The sequence below is a fragment of the Cetorhinus maximus genome, chromosome 10 (assembly GCF_964194155.1).
Source record: "Cetorhinus maximus chromosome 10, sCetMax3.hap1.1, whole genome shotgun sequence".
Taxonomy (NCBI): Eukaryota; Metazoa; Chordata; class Chondrichthyes; order Lamniformes; family Cetorhinidae; genus Cetorhinus; species Cetorhinus maximus.
In genome coordinates, this window is record NC_135888.1 from 38,737,831 (window position 1) to 38,754,781 (window position 16,951).

At 44.4% G+C, this 16,951-nt stretch overlaps 1 protein-coding gene across 1 annotated transcript in view; it reads right to left on the bottom strand.

Moving 5' to 3' along the window:
* Positions 1–16,724, bottom strand: part of brinp1 (bone morphogenetic protein/retinoic acid inducible neural-specific 1) — a 370,433-nt gene extending 353,709 nt beyond the window's left edge. Inside the window, exon 1 of the mRNA XM_078550337.1 lies at positions 16,440–16,724. The gene's annotated coding sequence lies outside the window, so the exon portion shown is untranslated. The remainder of the gene's footprint in view (positions 1–16,439) is intronic.
* Positions 16,725–16,951: the final 227 nt, after the last annotated feature.

Below are 16,951 nucleotides of genomic sequence, written 5' to 3' on the forward strand. Positions count from 1 at the left end.
TATTTCAGTTGCCTTATTTTCCCATCCTTCCCACCATCTCCACACCCCCCAACCCCGCACAACGTTAACTAATGACCAAAATCGCCACGTCAGCACAGTGTTTCTCTAGATTAATCACAATGCTGTTGTTCCTAACAGTTTTGGATGTCTGTCGGGATTGCTAATTAGCACGGGGTCCAATCCCAAATTAAATTGTTATAAACGTCAATCACAGACTAAATTAGGGGAAATTCTACTTTTCTTCACTTAAGGGTTATTAAATGAGTCAGATCACATCATTGTCTGATCCCTGCAACTGGAATTTACACACAGCACACAGCGAGATTCCAGCTGTCCCCCGGTGGGTCAGAAATGTGGTAGCTTTTCTATGCAGGCCATGTGTGTAAAAAGAGAGACTAGTAATTATATAGCAGCTTATCAAATAATTTATACATACCCCAGTGCTTTACACAACAAATAACATGTCTTTGAACTTACTACCGCTGTGAGGGCAAATCCAATAGCCATTTTGAAACAAGGTCCCACCACCAGCACAAACATTATATATATATGCAATTTTGAAGGTGCCAGTTGATATAGAATGCTGGCCTGGGAGGACTATTCTTCAAATAGTAAAATTTAAGGAATAATTTACATTTCTATAGCGCCTTTCACAGCCTCAGGTTTTCCCAAAGGGCTTAACACCAAATAAAGTGCTTTTTGAAATGCAATCACTATTGTACTGTAGAAAAGGTGAGCAACTTAATTAAAATGCTAGTTTTATTAATAATGATTATGGGCAGCATTTCCCCCCATTGGAGGCGAAGTTGAAGGGTGGGCGCGCACAGGCCAGCTACCGATCGGCGCCCCCAATTGGGGGCGCAGCACCATTTTATGTTATTTTATGCTATGCGCGCTCCCTGTGCGGGTGTGGGGGGGGGATTTCCCAAAATTGAGAGTACGCTCTTTTGCGCATGTGCACAAAAGAGCGCACTCATCTCCCTGAGGCTGAGTGCTGCGTCAGGGAGATCGGCTCTAAATGTAAAAAGGCTAAAAATAGAATAATAAAATCTCCCTGACATTTCCCCTCATGGAACATGTCCATAATTTTTCCAAAAACTTTATTAAAATTTTTGAAAACCTACATGAAACCTCATCCAGCCGGTGGGTGAGGTTTCATGCTTTTTCTAATTCCCACCGGGACTCCTGGCCTGCCCGCCAACTTTAAGGCTGGACGGGCAGGTCCATTAATTAGTTTAATTGCTCTGTCAATGGCCTCAATTGGCCACTGACAGATCGGCAGGCGCGCAGCTGATTTTGCTGCACCCCCGCCTCCCGGAAAATTTAAATGGGGCACGGTGATGTTGGGAGTTCCGCCCAACGTCACCGCACATCATTGTACACATCGGTGAGCAGGCCCCGCGCCCCCCCCCGCTCGCGGACGGGAAAATCCTGCCCTATGAAACTATTGGATTATTATAAAAACCCATCTGGCTCACTAATGTCCTTCAGGAGAGGAAACCAACCATCATTCCCTGGTCTGGCCTACATTTGACTCAGACCAACAGCAAAGCGATTGACTCTTAACTGCCCTCTGAATTGACCTAACAAGGCACTCAGGGAGAAATTAAAACTGGGCAATAAGTGCTGGCCATGCCAGCAATGCTCACATTCCAAGAACGAATAAAAAACAATATGTGCAGAGTAAGGTCCCACAAGCAGCAATGAAATAAATGACCAGGTCGTCTATTTTTTTGGAGTTGTTTGAAGGGTAAATGCTGGCCGTGACATCATCAGAATTGCCATGAAACCAGTGACGACATCTAACAGAACAAACGGTTTGTCAATTTAACATCTTAAAGAACTCAAGAGCAGCCAAGAACGGGACTAAAGTGCACATGAATCCAATTGGTATTACATAATTCAACTACATTGCACAAGCCATGGGTATCAAGGACAAATTGTCTCAGTTGCCACTAGAAATGGGGCCCACCTGGGAGCTCAGACCTGGGCTGCCATATAATGGAAGCTGATACTCCACAAACTCAACCTCCTTTTACAAAGAAGCCAATAGACCACTTCTGATCTCCTGCTGGGGCTGGGGCTGGATCTGGATCTGGGGTTTGGGCTGGGGCTGGATCTGGATCTGGGGTTTCGGCTGGGGCTGGATCCGGGGCTGGGGCTGGATCTGGATCTGGGGCTGGAGCTGGATCCAGGGCTGGGGCTGCGCCTGGGGCTTCAGCTGGGGTTGCTGGTCTCCACTGTTTATCACATTGCTTCCCCCTCCCCTCTCACTCCAGCAGTTATGGTGAGCATTTAAAATGCGCCCATAAGAGTGCAGGTTCCTGCCAGTTTTATTAAAATGATTAGAACTTTCTCTGAGCCCAGCCTTCTATCAGTGTCAATGACAGAGGGTCCTGCATGAGATTCTACATGAAGATGGGGTTTCTGACCCTTGCATCTGTAGCTATTGCCTAATTTTTCTGAAAATGGAGTGTTTAAGCACAGTGCAGCATGTCCTGATGTAGACATGTGCAGGAATTTCTGTTAACCTGTTAAAATATTTTACCATGTGCAAAATGGTATAAATTTTTGCTATATGGAGATATGAAAATGACAGGCAGGATAAAGACAAGTTGGTCTATCAATCATGTCCCACACTTATAGTGGTTCGAGCACCAAGCCTAGACACTTCAACTGAAAATTCATTGGTTTCTCATATTGAGCCCTCTTAGACACAGTAATGAAAGTTAAATTAATAACACAATCTGGAATTAAAATTATAGTATTTGTTATATATAACAACAATTACTCACAGCATCGTTAAAATGCTCTCACAGCTCATACACATCGTAAATTATGGATGTGAATGGCCACAAGCTTTTGTAAGATCTCCATAATAATTCAGGCAGGTACAGAAAAGGGGAGAGATAAGTGTAGGTTACTGGGAACAGTGTATGTAGGTAAATGGGTAATCCCCTGGACAGATCAAAAGCACTTCAACAGATAATCAAGAGAAGATATAAGCAGACATCAAAGGCATGGATAAACGCTAAGATAAAGGCACTGACTGATGCCCAGTAATATAGGCAGACAGTCAATAGAGAATGTAGCATTGTAACTTAAACCCAAACCCTTGGCATCCATCACCTAGAAAGGCAAGGGCTACAGATACAGTAGCATAGCAGTTATGTTGCTGGACTTGTAATCCAAAGGCCAGGACTAATAACTCAGAGACTATGGGCCCGATTTTAACTTTGTGTAAGTGAATTGAGTTATTTCAATGTTTGAGTGGATCAGGTCTGATGTGATTAAATCCCAGCACAGCAGCAGGGAGATTTAAATTCAATTAATTAAATAAGTCTGGAATAAAAAGTTAGAGTCAAGAATGATGACCATGAATCTACTGGATTGTCATAAAATCCCATCTGGTTCACTAATGTTCTTCAGGGAAGGAAATCTGCTGTCCTCACCCTGTCTGGTCTATATGCAAATCCAGGCTGACACCAATGTGGTTGGCTCTTCTGGCCACTGAAATGGTCCAGCAAGCCACTCAGTTGTACTCAAGAAGGTGGCTCACCGCCACCTTCTCACGGAAAAGTAGGAATGGGCAATAAGTGTTGGCCTTGCCAGTGATGCGGTAAGTCTTGTGATTAAATTGAAAGGTGGATGGGAACACCCATCGCCTGCAAATTTCCATCCAAGTCACACATCATGCCAGCTTGGACACAGACTGCTGTTCCTTCATTGCCTCTGGAACAAAATCCTGGAACTCCCTACGAACAGCACTGTGGAAGTCCCATTGTCCCGCAGACCGCAGCAGTTCAAGAAGTAGCCACGCCCACCGCTTTCTCAAGGGCCACTAGGGATGGGGATTAAATATCAACCTTGCTAGTTACATATACATCCTGAAAGTTATTTTTCTTTAAATTGCAGATGCTGGAAATCTGAAGCAAAAACAAAATATTGGGGATACAAAGCAGGTCGGTCAGCATCTGTTGAGAGAAGAGATGAGTTAACATTTTAAGTGTGGACCTGTTGTCCAGTCTGGCTGGCCTCATGAAGGGTCCACACCTGCAGTATTTATTGATCTCTTCTCTCCGCAGTGACTGACTGACCTACACTTGTGTTTCCAGCATTTCCTGTTTCTGTTTCCACATTGTAAACTCACTGGTAATCCAGAAAGACAGAGAGAGACTGACAACATGCACTGAGAAAGTGGGAACAATTTGGCCAACACAAAGGGACAGGCACTCAAGTAGCTGAGATCAGCAGAGTGACTGAGTGGTGGACAAGTAGAAAAATGCAGAGCACACAGGCTGACAGTGTGGGATGGGACTCTTCAAAGGGGAAGAGTAAACTGAATTGATCAATGGAACCATAAACTCCAAGCTAGGCCTCCAAAAGACATTAACAGATAAAACAACGTCAAAGGCAAAGTTATCAAACAAATCCTACAATGTGTAATTATGCTCACAAAGAAGTATTTCCCGATGGAACAGCACGATAATCGCAGATTTAAAAATACCTAAATTGTGCTGGTCTGTTCTGCACAAGGGACAATGTTCGAGGTCTGCCTTTATATTTCTCCTATGCTTGTGAAGGTAGTCCTGTAAATGCATTAGTGAGAAGCCAGCTGAAAACTAACAAACCACCTCTGTATTTCATATTACATAAAACACACAAGTGAACAGAGTACCATTTTCAGAGTAAGTTTTACCTATGCCCGGGTGCTTCTTGTAACATCAGAAATAATAAATGACACAATCTTTGTTCTTGATATGGGTCTATTTAATTTTATAATATTAGTGACAGGCACTCATTTAAAAGTAAAGCCTCTGCCTCAAAACCTCCTGCAGTGTGGCTTCGAAGACATTAAGCTGAGCATTAGGAAACTGACCTATAACTTCAGATAATATGATCGGGAGTAGGTCATTCAGCCTCTCGAATCTGCTCCCCATTCAATTAGATCATGACTAATCTGTACCTTAACTCCATTTTCCCACCTCAAATGTCCTTCGCAAGCAAAAATCTATCAAGTGCAGCTTTGAAATTTTCAATTCACGCCCAGTCTCAACAACATTTTAAGAGGGATTTTCACTGCCCTTTAAGTGAAGATGCACTTTCTCACATGACTGCCAAACATCCTTTCTCTAGTTTTAAGGTAATGCCCCCTTGTTCTTTATTTTTTCTTTCAAGGGATCCGGGCATTGCTGACAAGGCCAGCATTTGTTGCCTATCCCTGATTGCCCTTGAACTGAATGGATTGCTGGACCATTTCACAGGGCAATGTGAATAGAGTCACATGGAGGCCAGACCAGGTTCAGACAGCAGATTTCTTTCTCTAAAGAACATTTGGGAACCAGATGGGCTTTTACAACAATTGATAATAGTTTAGCGGCAATATTACTGAGACTAGCTTTATAATTCTAGATTTATTAATTGAATTTAAATTCCACCAATGCCATAGTGGGATTTCACCCCATGCCCCCAGGGCCTGGGCTTCTGGATTACTATTCAGTGACATTATCACTACACCACCATCTCCCCATTAATCTGCCCCATCAAATCCTTTAATCATCCTAAACACCTTGATTAGATCGTTAGATCATCTTCTATTTTCAAAAAAATACAAGGTGCAGTGTATAGATGAGAAAAAAGAGTGGCACACGGATTGTGGGGTAGTCCTACAGGGATGCAAGTGGAGATTCTGGTGTTGGAGCTAGGCTGGCTCCACTATGACACGTAGCACTGGAACCAGCTGAGAGCTGTTTCCTCTAAGGTGAGTCATGTGCAGGAGGAAGCAGAGGAGGAAGGAGTGATTGATCAAATTGAATGCTGTGGAGAGCTTGAAAAGGACAAGGACAAATGGTGCACCACAGCCATGATTATAGCCAATCTCATTGGTGCTAGCTGACTGGTTGAAGAGACCCGACAAACACCACCTTTACAAAGACGCACACGACTTTCTGATAGACATAGGTCTGGATTAATTTCTACCTGCCAAGAAAATGTGTGTGAGAAAATAGCATTGAATCTGAATAAACTACAAACCTGGATACATAAATCACTGGATAGCTGCTGGCCTCTTCATTTTAAACCACTACATTATGCCAACCCAGTGACGGTAGACCCATTGAACCCAGGGCTATTTTAAATCTGGCAACGTTCCACAGTGACAGCCTGGCTCTGAGGGCATTACCCATCAACATGGTTTGTCATTTCATCTCCACAGAAGTAGCCACTGATCCAAAAGGTGAGTTTAGGACAAAATACAAAAGAAAGCTAACAGTCAAACATCCCCCATTCAAATCGTCCCAGTGGCACTCAAATACATACAATCCCGTTTACATTTACAGAGCCTGCATTTTGTTTTTAGGCAGGAAAATGTGACATAAATGACATGAATGCAAATAAGAGCTTTTAATGAATATAATAATCAGAAAGACAATACTCTTTGCCACTGCAACAAAACCCAAGATTTTCATAGGGCAGAATTTTACGGCCCCATTTCGGCGGGGACGGGGCTGTAAAATGCGGCGAGACCTCCTTGGCTTCGGCAGGAACGTAAAATCCCGCTGCCGTAAAATTTCGCCCATGTGCTGAATGCAAGCAAGTTTATTTGAGAGCACAAAGTTGTTTTTAGAGTTTTAAGCTGACTTTCTTTGCCTCACTTCCAGTCGGAGGCACTAAGACATTTTGGATGCAGAACAAGACCATGTTCCCTAATTCACACAGTCATTAAAATACAAAGATCCTACAGTGGGTACTGGCTCAGCTCATGCCTGCATTGCAAAATATTGCAGGTTCCAGAACCCATTGCAGATACTTGAGCACGAATGTTAGGCTGATAGTATGCACCATGACATAAATAATGAAAAGTAGTTTTTTTAATTAAATTTTCTTGTAACATTTAACATGATGAGGTTGGTATAGCAATCAAAACATGTATAAGGAATTTAACAAAAGAAAATTTCACCCAAATGCCTTGCAGGTTATTAGATTTTGCAAAACACATGAGCCTAAATTCTGCAGGCGAGTTTCCACTCCCACCAAAGCAATCTCCCAACAGGGGCCATTTCTCATGCTGGGAGCTCCTGCCTGTTATATAAACTTGGTTGGCTCCAGGAATTCTAGCAAGTTTAGGCCAGGTTGAAATTCTGCTTCATTATTTTTTCACCCACCGAGCTCAAAATCTAGAGAAAAGAAAACATTGTGGAGTACTGAGGGAGTGCTGCGCTGTTGGAGGTGCCACCTCTTGGAATGAGACGTTAAACCGTGGCCCTTCTGGCCTCTCTGGTGGACGCAAAAGAACCCAGAACACTATTTCAATGAAGAGCAGTGGAGCTATCCCCTGTGTGCTGGCCAATATCCATATCTCAATCAACATCACAAAAAACAGATTATCTGGTTGTTATCACATGGCAGTTTGAGGGATCTTGCTGTGCGCAAAGTGGCTGCCATATTTCCTACACTACAACAGTGACTAGACTTCAAAAGTACTTCAATGGCAGTAAAGCGCTTTGAGATGTCCAGTGAAGAAAAGCGCTATATAGCAAGTCCTTCTTTTGTCTAGATTTTGTGCTTGGGCAAAAAAGTGGGTGAAAAAGTAATGAATCAGAATTTCAACCAGGCCTAATCATGCTGGAATTTCTGGAGTCAGCCAAATTTGCAAAATATTCAGAAGCTCCCAGCATGAGGAATGTCATTCGTTGGGGAATTGCCTTGGTGGGAGTGGAGACTTGCCTGCAGAATTTAAAAGCCTGCAACAGATTGGAGGGATTGCGTACCCAGTCAGGCATTAGAAGCAAATCTAGAGAGGAAGATGTCATCAAGTTCCGGAGAAAGTGAGTGCGCATAGGTTGTTTATGAAGCTTTTAGCAGAAGTTGATTGAAGGATTTTGCAACCAGCAAGAAAAACAATGAGCAACAGTGGTTAGCGGTAGCCAGAAGAGTCACAACTTCATAAATTGGGTTTGGTGGGTAGGAGAATCAGGGGTGGTGGATAATGGGTGCCCAATTCCATATCACCCATTATACAGCACTGGCCAAATTTCAAGTTACACCCACCTCAGCCCTGAAAACCTTGGACCTTCATAAATTATTGCAAAATACAGAATAGAAAATGTTAACATCAAGATGATCTGAGGGACTCTAAATTGTCCATAATCTGCCACGGAACTCCCTTACTCCACTTTTTTAATAAGTGTAAGAACCCTGTAATCCCATATCTCATTCTGTCTAATTTGCCAGTTTTTTAAATTGATGTTTTACTTACCGTCACCTCTGCAAGGTTATTTAACAGGGACTGCCCTGATCTGATTACATTGAAATGATTAGTGGGCAAGCAGCCTTTCTCAGATGTCAGCCTTTTCCTTTTTAAATACTTAGCAGAGCAGAACTCACATGACCCAGACTGGGAGGACAGCCAGTGACAATGCAAACAGGTTGAGCTAACTGTAGTTGTACGTTTATTGGCGGCCTTACATTTTGGAATTCTTTTCCTAAACTTCTCCACTTCCCAATCCTCCTTCAAAGACACTCCGTAAAAATCACCTGCTGACTAAGCTTTTAATCACCCCTTGCAATATCTCCTTTGGCTCGGTGCCCACTTTAGTCTGATTATGCTTTTATGAAACATATTTGTTCCATGTTAAATGTGCTATATAAATGCCAAATGTGGAATGATCCCAGCCCATTGTAGCCTGTGGATGAACAAGAGGTGTGGTGCCCTCAGTATCATTTAAAATCACTGGCTGTGGCTGTCTAAGAGATCAAAGTGGGAACATGAACCAGAACAGTCATTACAGCCTTGTTGTCACTTGCATTCCAAGAACACTTATTGAAAACATAAGACAAGATAATACAAAAGCATAATACTCTTTCAAGAGGACGAAGGGATATTAAAATTAAATTGAGGGATAGAGGGAATCTACCTTTCCTTTAAACAGGAGAGTTGTGCCTATTCCCACAATGGTGCAATAAAACTGCTACGAGCTGCATATCTGTACAATGCGCGATAGTCAGACTGAGTGGAGTTGACCCATGCAGACTGTTGGGTCTAAGTGGTGAAAATCATGTTGGTGGTCTGCTCCCTAATGTTGATTAAACATAACCCTACAAGCTGGAATTGTCAACACACAGCAGCACCATACTCAGAATACTTGGCAAAGGACGTGTGTGTGTGTGTGTGTGTGTGTGTGTGCGCGTACCGGTGTTGCAGTAGTAAGCTGGTGGTGGGTAAGTGAAGGTTATAAGGATTCCCTTCAAAAGAAATGAAGACAACCGCTGTTTGAGTGACCTTGCTCTGGCTCCTGTGTTTCCTACATTACATCAGTAACTACACTCAAAAATGTTTAATTGGTTATAAAGTGCTTTGGGATGTCTGATGTCTAATCTCCCCACATCCTTTCATATTCTCCTTTTAGAACCAAGGATCTAATTCTCTTTCAAAATAACAAACTCTGCTTCACATTTTAACCGCCCTCCATGTAAAAAAATTGTTCAAGCCTGTCCCTTCAATCTTTTTGCAATGACCTTAAATTTGCACCCACTCTTTACAATCTCCCCAAGCAATGAAAACAGTCAATCACCTTATTGCGTTGGAGTTTACTCTGGATTTCGGGACCCCTTCACAATTGGTTCAACAATTTTACCACAGGTGGCATACTAATTGGTGAGCCTGCCCTCCAATTAAGGCCTAGTTAGAGGGCCAGCAGTTCTGAGGCCTCAGCAACCCCAGTGGGAGGGGTGGGTACTGCTGAGCCCAGCAGGAGGTCTAGGGGGAGCCTCAAAATAAGGAGTCCTCATGAAGAAAGGTACAAATGAAAATTCAGGATGACGGAGGGAGAAGGCCCCAAGCTTGCACCCCTCTCACCCCGCCCCCCCACCCCCCAACACCCCCACCCCACCACCCTCCCACCCACCAAGGGGGATCACTGAGGCTAAGGGGGCTTTCCCCTCTTAGGGCCATGAAGCCTCCGGCTCCAATTCCCCCCCACCCACCGATGGCCACGGGGAAGCTGCTTTCATGAAGCTGCTGGCCTCTCCACACGCAGGGGGCTGCCCTGTAGTTGGCAAAATGCCGACAGCACCATAAAATGGCCCTTGATAGGGCCTTTGATTATGCAAATCGGCTGGCTCTCCACTTGGAGTGGGCCACTAATCCAACTCGCCGGTGGGAAACCTCCCCAGCAGTGGGACTACATTGGGGGAGCACTCTCAACCTGTCTTCCCACTATCTTGCTGCACCCACCCCCCCCCCACCCGCCCTCATTGACCTCCACTCCTGCCACCCGAGAGCCAGTAAAATTCTGCCCGTTGTAACCCTTCATAACCATGAAGGGCTCCATCAGGCCGAGCCTCCATCCTTTCACTTAAAATCCCTAATCTTTTGAAGCTATCTTCATAACTGTAACCTTATAATTCATCCTTGCTAACACCCAAGTGAATATAAGCTACAGCTTTTAAACTTCTTTCATTCCTTGCTACTGTGCAGTGATCGAAACCATGCACAATGATGCATTTCATTTCCTCAGCTCCGAGAATACATCGACGGGGAGCTATGATAATAAAATACTTTCTGAGGGACTGACTTCTGTGGGTTTTTTAATTGCCTGGTCGAACTCAGTAACAAGCAGATGTGTATTTTCCCCTCTGGTGCTACGGTTCAATAGCGTACGTTTCCAAAGGGGAAAATTAGGGTGATGGCCCACAGATTATTTGTGTTCACACTGCTGAGAAGGCACATTGGAGGGTGAAAAATGGAAGGGCGAGGTAAAAGATTGGAAAATACCACAAACTGTTTCCCCAGGTCACAAGTCAGTCCGGGACAGTGACTTCAAGCCCATTTGATCTGACCCTACAAACACCAACTCACCCATCTTCCAACTACAGTGCAGTGCTATTTATTTCAAATGAATCTAATGTCCTGGCTTCAGGTGAATTCCGAATGATGAACATCCTCTGCAAAAAAGGCATCCTGATTGGCGCAAGCGGGAGTTACTGCCCTCTGTTTTCCCCAGGCTTGAAACAGCATTTTCATCTGACATTTCTCCTTGGTAACATTTTTCCTTTATTCATTCATGGGGGTGTGGGCGTCGCTGGCTAGGCCAGCATTTATTGCCCACCCTTGTTCAGAGGGCATTTAAGAGTCAACCACATTACTGTAGGTCTGCAGTCACAGTTAAGGACGGCAGATTTCTCTAAAGGGCGTTAGTGAACCAGATGGGTTTTTACAACAATCGACAATGGTTTCATGGTCATCATCAGACTTTTAATTCCAGATTTTTTTTTATTGGATTCAAACTCGGGTCCCCAGAGCATTACCGTGGGTCTCTGGAATATTAGTCATTGACAATACCGCTATGCCACTGCCTCCCTGGCCTATCAAACTAAAGGAATGCCAAGTGTCACAGTTGCTTAATGGATATTATCTTCATAGGAGGGGTCTATGGCAGGAAAGGCAGTAGACTTTCATTGTCTTCACCATGACCACATATTCAAGAGGCACATTGATAATACTATTTGCTGTCATTTAAGACATTGCACAGTGCCTTCATAAGAAGAAGGGTTGCCATATTCTTTTTTTTCATATATATTTGATGTAAAGATGACTTTCTTTGGGTTCAAGTTCATTTCTACCTCTCCTTTCCGCCCCACACCCTCCCAATCCTCAGTATTATTCTCCAAACTGTTCCAGGTTCCCTCAATGTCACTTTTCAACCAACCAACATAGAAAAGGGGCATGAGACCTGTATCCTCTCAGCAACAACTACAACTTTCATTTATGTAACACTTATAACCTAATTATACATCCCAGGACGCCACCCAGGAGTGTTACCAAGCAAAATGTGACACTGAGCCACGAGTAATTATTAGGACTGGTAGCCAAAAGCTTGGTCAAAGAGGTAGAGTTCAATGAGTGTCTTAAAGGAAGAGAGGTGGAATGGTGGAGAAATTTAGCGATGGGATTTCAAAGTTTAGGGCCCAAGCAGTTGAAGGCATGGTTACCAATGGTGCAGCAATGAAAACTGGGAGTGTGCACAAGGCTGGAAGTGGAGCAGCACCAATGTCTCAGTGGCCTGTGGAGCAGCAGGAGGTTACAAAGAGGTGAGGGATTTGAAACTGTTTCATGTTTCAAAACGGCTGTTAGAGGCAACTTTGTTGGCAGACATTTTCTGTTAAACATCCTTCTCGTGTCACCTGGAATGGGATTGCATACTCTGGATTAAATGATGGTATCAGAAGGTCATGACAACAAATGCAGGGAGGGTGACAGAATATGACTGTCCCCGGCCTACTTTTAACCACCAGTTCTAGAATATGAAATAGGTCGCCAAGTATTAACACCAATATTTCTGATGAAATGTTAACGTTTATCTCCAGAGGACAGGAATATTCAGGGGTGGACATTATGTTACAGTTGTATGAAGCTCAGGTTAGACCTCACTGGAGGACTGCTTTTCATTCTGGACACTGCATCTCAGGAGGGGATACAGCACGGATTGACCAGAATGATACTGGCATTAAAAGAGTTAAATTATTAGAGCAGACCACTAGACTTGTATTTCCCTGATCGTCGAAGACTAAAGGATGATCTGTTTGAGGCGTTTAGGATGATTAAAGGATTGGATAGGATAGTTGGAGAAACTACATCCTTTGGTAGGGGTGTAACCTTAAAATTAGAGCAGATTGTTCAGGGTTGGTGCCAAGAATCACTTCTTCATGCAAAAGGTAGTGAAAATCAGAAACTCTCTTCCCCAAGAAGCTGTTAAGGTGAACATTTCTAAAACAGAGTTTGATAGATTTTTGTTAGGTAAGGGTATTATGGGTTGCGGAACCAAGACAGGAAGATGGAGTTAAGAAGCAGATCAACTATCATCTAATTGAATTGTAGAACAGGTTCGAGGGGCTGAGTGACCTATAGCTGTTACTATGCTCCAGCCAGTCATCTTCCCTTAACTTCCCGAGGGTTACAGGGATTTTCAGTCAAAGACACTTAGAACAGTAGCATGGGAAGAGACAAGTCTTACTTATTTCCTTTGTGGTGTAAGAGGTCATACTGTGACTCGCCAATTCAAAAACAATGGAGTGACCTTCAATCCCACTTTTTAAGATTTACTGGTAATTTAACATCCTTTCTCAGACATTAACCCTATGCGTTCTTGTCACCAGAGTCTAGGCATATGCTGCATGATATTAGCATGTGAAGGCTGATTCATTAATTCATATAAAGCTCCTTGGTACATCAGAGACATTAGCCCAATGACAATAAACAAGTTAATGTCTATGTTAAACTAACAGGCGTCTTAATTTCATGCATGTGGGCAAAGGATTTGTACACCATTTTTGCAAAATTTCTAGGTTAGACTCCTTTCATCGCCAAGAACTCAATCTTTTCAAACCATTTGTACAGAAATGGGCCCTCCCGGGTTACTCCTTTTGCAACTAGTTATCCAGCGGGTGGACAATTTCCTTCTCTTACTTATTAAACTTCTCTTTACAATTAAAACCTGTCTGTAAGTATTCCTTCTCCCAGCCAGAATAATCATAAAGAAACCACTTTTTCGAGGCACGTATGAAGTAACCGAACCCCCGCTGATTCACAACCCTGATCTTCCGCATTGGCAGCGTAAACCTTGTTCTGTGGCATCTCCGAAAGATGCTAGTTGCACAAATTTGCAGCTTTGCGATTCACACTGTTGAAAAAGCTTGCAGGCTCCCTAAACTCAGCTGCGTGGGCACAGGGTGCCATCATGGCAAAACAAACCACCCGCACTTGCCAATCTAAATGCATGGATCCATACACACACACACACACACACACATAGGCAGAGGGAGGAAAAGGGAAAATGGTCACAGTGATCTTCAATAAGGTTTATGATTAAATTACTAAGAGAATAAGATGGCAGGGGATGTGGGTTTGGTGCCAAATTGTGTGTATGCACACTGTATGCTTATAGTCACCCAGAATGGCAATCATTTTATCCATTTCTTTGAAAAAAAAGACAACTGGACAATCAGCCAGTCAACGGCGTAGGATTTAAACTGTTGGAGTGAACTCATAACTGAATGCCCACTCAGGTTATAAATTGAGTATGGTAAGAAAGAAATCTATTTTCCAGGATTATCTGCAGCAGCCACATTCATCACCTGTAGAAACTCTCGCTGCGAACACTCGCTGCCAATGTCTGCGCACCAGTTTGTCCCTGACTCGCACACAGCCTTGTCCTGAAGCCCTGCACTTCACTGCAGGAGCACGAAAACCAAAAACAGACCTGCTACAGTCCGAAGATAGCACAGCAAGGGTGGGTTTGTATCAAGTCCGTCGCCCACACACTAATAGGTGGAACACCTACGAAAACCCACCTCCAGGATATCACCGTCTTATTTCCCAGCCCCGGGCAATGCGTCCTGAAGCTACTCAAGGTGATAAAACTGGACAAGAAGGCAGGCCGCGCTGCAGGGGTGGAAGGATTGTACCAGATGTGACTGCAACCTGCCTGTCCTACTGTTTGCAACAGTGTTGTTTTCCATTCTGAAGGCCAGTAAAACTTTACAGCTCCTGCGAAACACACGCTGGGCCGCTGAAGCGCCAAAGTCATTTTCTTTGTGGTACAGGGTAGGGTGAGCGAGGCATAACAGCGGACTTCCTAACTAACTTCCTAAACACTTTCCCAGCCAATCCTCCCCCACACTCCCCACACTCCCTGACATACATGATCTCTAAATAAAGCTGAAATAAAATCTACAATGAACCGGAACCAATGACCCATAAAGGGATGGTGAACAAACACTATGTCGGATGCTGTGACATGTGCTCGTCTCAATCAATTACACGGAAGTGAAGAGGACACAACTTCGGGGCTGTCTGGGGAACGGGAGCTGAAAGCGAGTGGGCGCTACCAGTTTACAGGCTGCCAGCCAAAGGGAGGCAAGGTGAAGGTTTTCTCCATGTGTCACTGGATTGAAGTTGGGCGCTGTGCACGGTCACTCAGTCCAGTGAAACACCCTATCCATGGCATAGTGTGGGGGGAAATGAGTAGCACAGGGCAGACCAGGCATGAACCCTGATTCAACCTCCTGGACGTTGATCGGTCTATTCAGTCCCGTCTTATGCACGGCAAGTTGTTGGTTTGGGGGCGGTTAAGGTAAGTTACACATCCACCCAATCAATAATTAACTTTCCAACCCTCATACAGGGAGCAAGAGCCAAGCGCGCGTCCAAATAAAATCTCTGGGGGGTCCCAGGTTGGCCTGTCACCTAACCCCGCGAGCTGCCGGGATTAAAATCGTTGCTTTTCACGGGATGAGCCCGACAGAATAAACTGTAGGTGCATTTTTTTTAAAAGAGTTGTCATTTAAAGAGACAATGAGTGTTCGCCTGCTGCACAAGCCCAGTGTTACTCACAGGGTGGGTTGGATAGAGTAAGGGCTCCACCTAGTGGGTAAAGCACCACCTTTCCGCAGAGTCCAGTCCCTACCTCGCATACAAGAAAACTTTAAAAGCTATCTCGGATGCGAAAAAAAAGACGCCTGTTTCTCTGGCCACAGCGAAAAGTATGACTGCAGAATATCTCAACAAAATACCCTTTTAAAAGCTAAAAAAAATATTTGCGCGGTAGGCTGGCGAGTCATGTTAAAACTTCCAGATTAATAAAAATGATAACATAAACGATTTAAGTCACAGAACTTCCATTGAATCGCAATCCATATAGAAAATAATGAACTGCTTAATCGATTTAGGAGTTTACATAAATAAGTCGAGGAAACGCTTAAAATATTGCTGACTTTTTTCATATTTTAAATCCCCATTAATCCCACCACCCACCCACCCACGGTGGTTGCATTTTGCCTTCTGTACATCAGTCAGCAATTCTCTCCAGCTCCTTATCCCTCCCCATGCTCACTGTTCTTCCTCCTAATGCTTGAGAGCAGGTTCCTCACCCACCGGCTCACACCTTAGCATGCAACGTAAAACAAAATGCACCAGGGTCGGTCCGAAACATGCATCAGATACACGGCGGAAAAGGGGAGGGGAAGGCGGGGGGAGAAAGAGAGAGAGAGAGAGAGAGAGAAGCTGGGTTTAAGTGGGGGAGATATATTGGAGGACCTGGGCAAACATCTACACATCCTTACCCCCTTGGTGTTAGCCTGGCAGATCCCAGACACACATCGTCCCTTAAATCCAGTATGTATTCGGACGTGACGGCAGGAAACACGGGGACATATAAACACAGTTTAAACTGAACCTTCCCATCTGTTAAAACAATGCTGCAGTTCTCAGTCCCCAGGACTGACCATTCACCCACCACCACCCCCCCACCACCCCCACTTTCCTCCTCCTCCCCTCCCCCATCAAAATATTTACCCTGTACACACAGGTCAATGTGAAATGTTTGCAAACCCCCCCCCCCCCCCTTCTTCCCTCCCTCCCTCCCCCAGCACCACTCTCTCACCTAGTGACGGTTCTCCTCGGCGGCTGAGGTGCACTGAGATCTGCTTCGAAGGCTGCTCGGCATAAAGTTACCACGGACCCAGCTCCGGTTCGGGGGACCTTGCTGCAGTCTGTGCGCGCTCGATGGGGAGAGAGAGAGACCCCTTCTTTTCATGCCGGAGTGACAAGACTTTAGGTGGGGCGTTTCGTATATATATATATTTATATATATATATTTTTTTTAAAAGCAAAGAGAGAAAACGCTGGTTACCGAGCGGCTGCGGAGACTTGAGAGAGCGGCGGGAACAGCAGCGTCTGCAGCAACATAGTCAGTCAAGGGCTGTGGATGGACGGTGTAGGGAAAGGCTGCTGGGATTGGGAGGTCTGAGCCTGTAAGGAGGTCTATAGTGAATGAGAAAGTAGCTGGTGCGACTGCTGGAGGGGGAGAGAGAGAGAGAGGAGGGACTGACACTACTGAAGATGGGCTGAATGAAGAAGGAGCCAGAGAGAGAGAGAGAGAGCAATTGATAGACT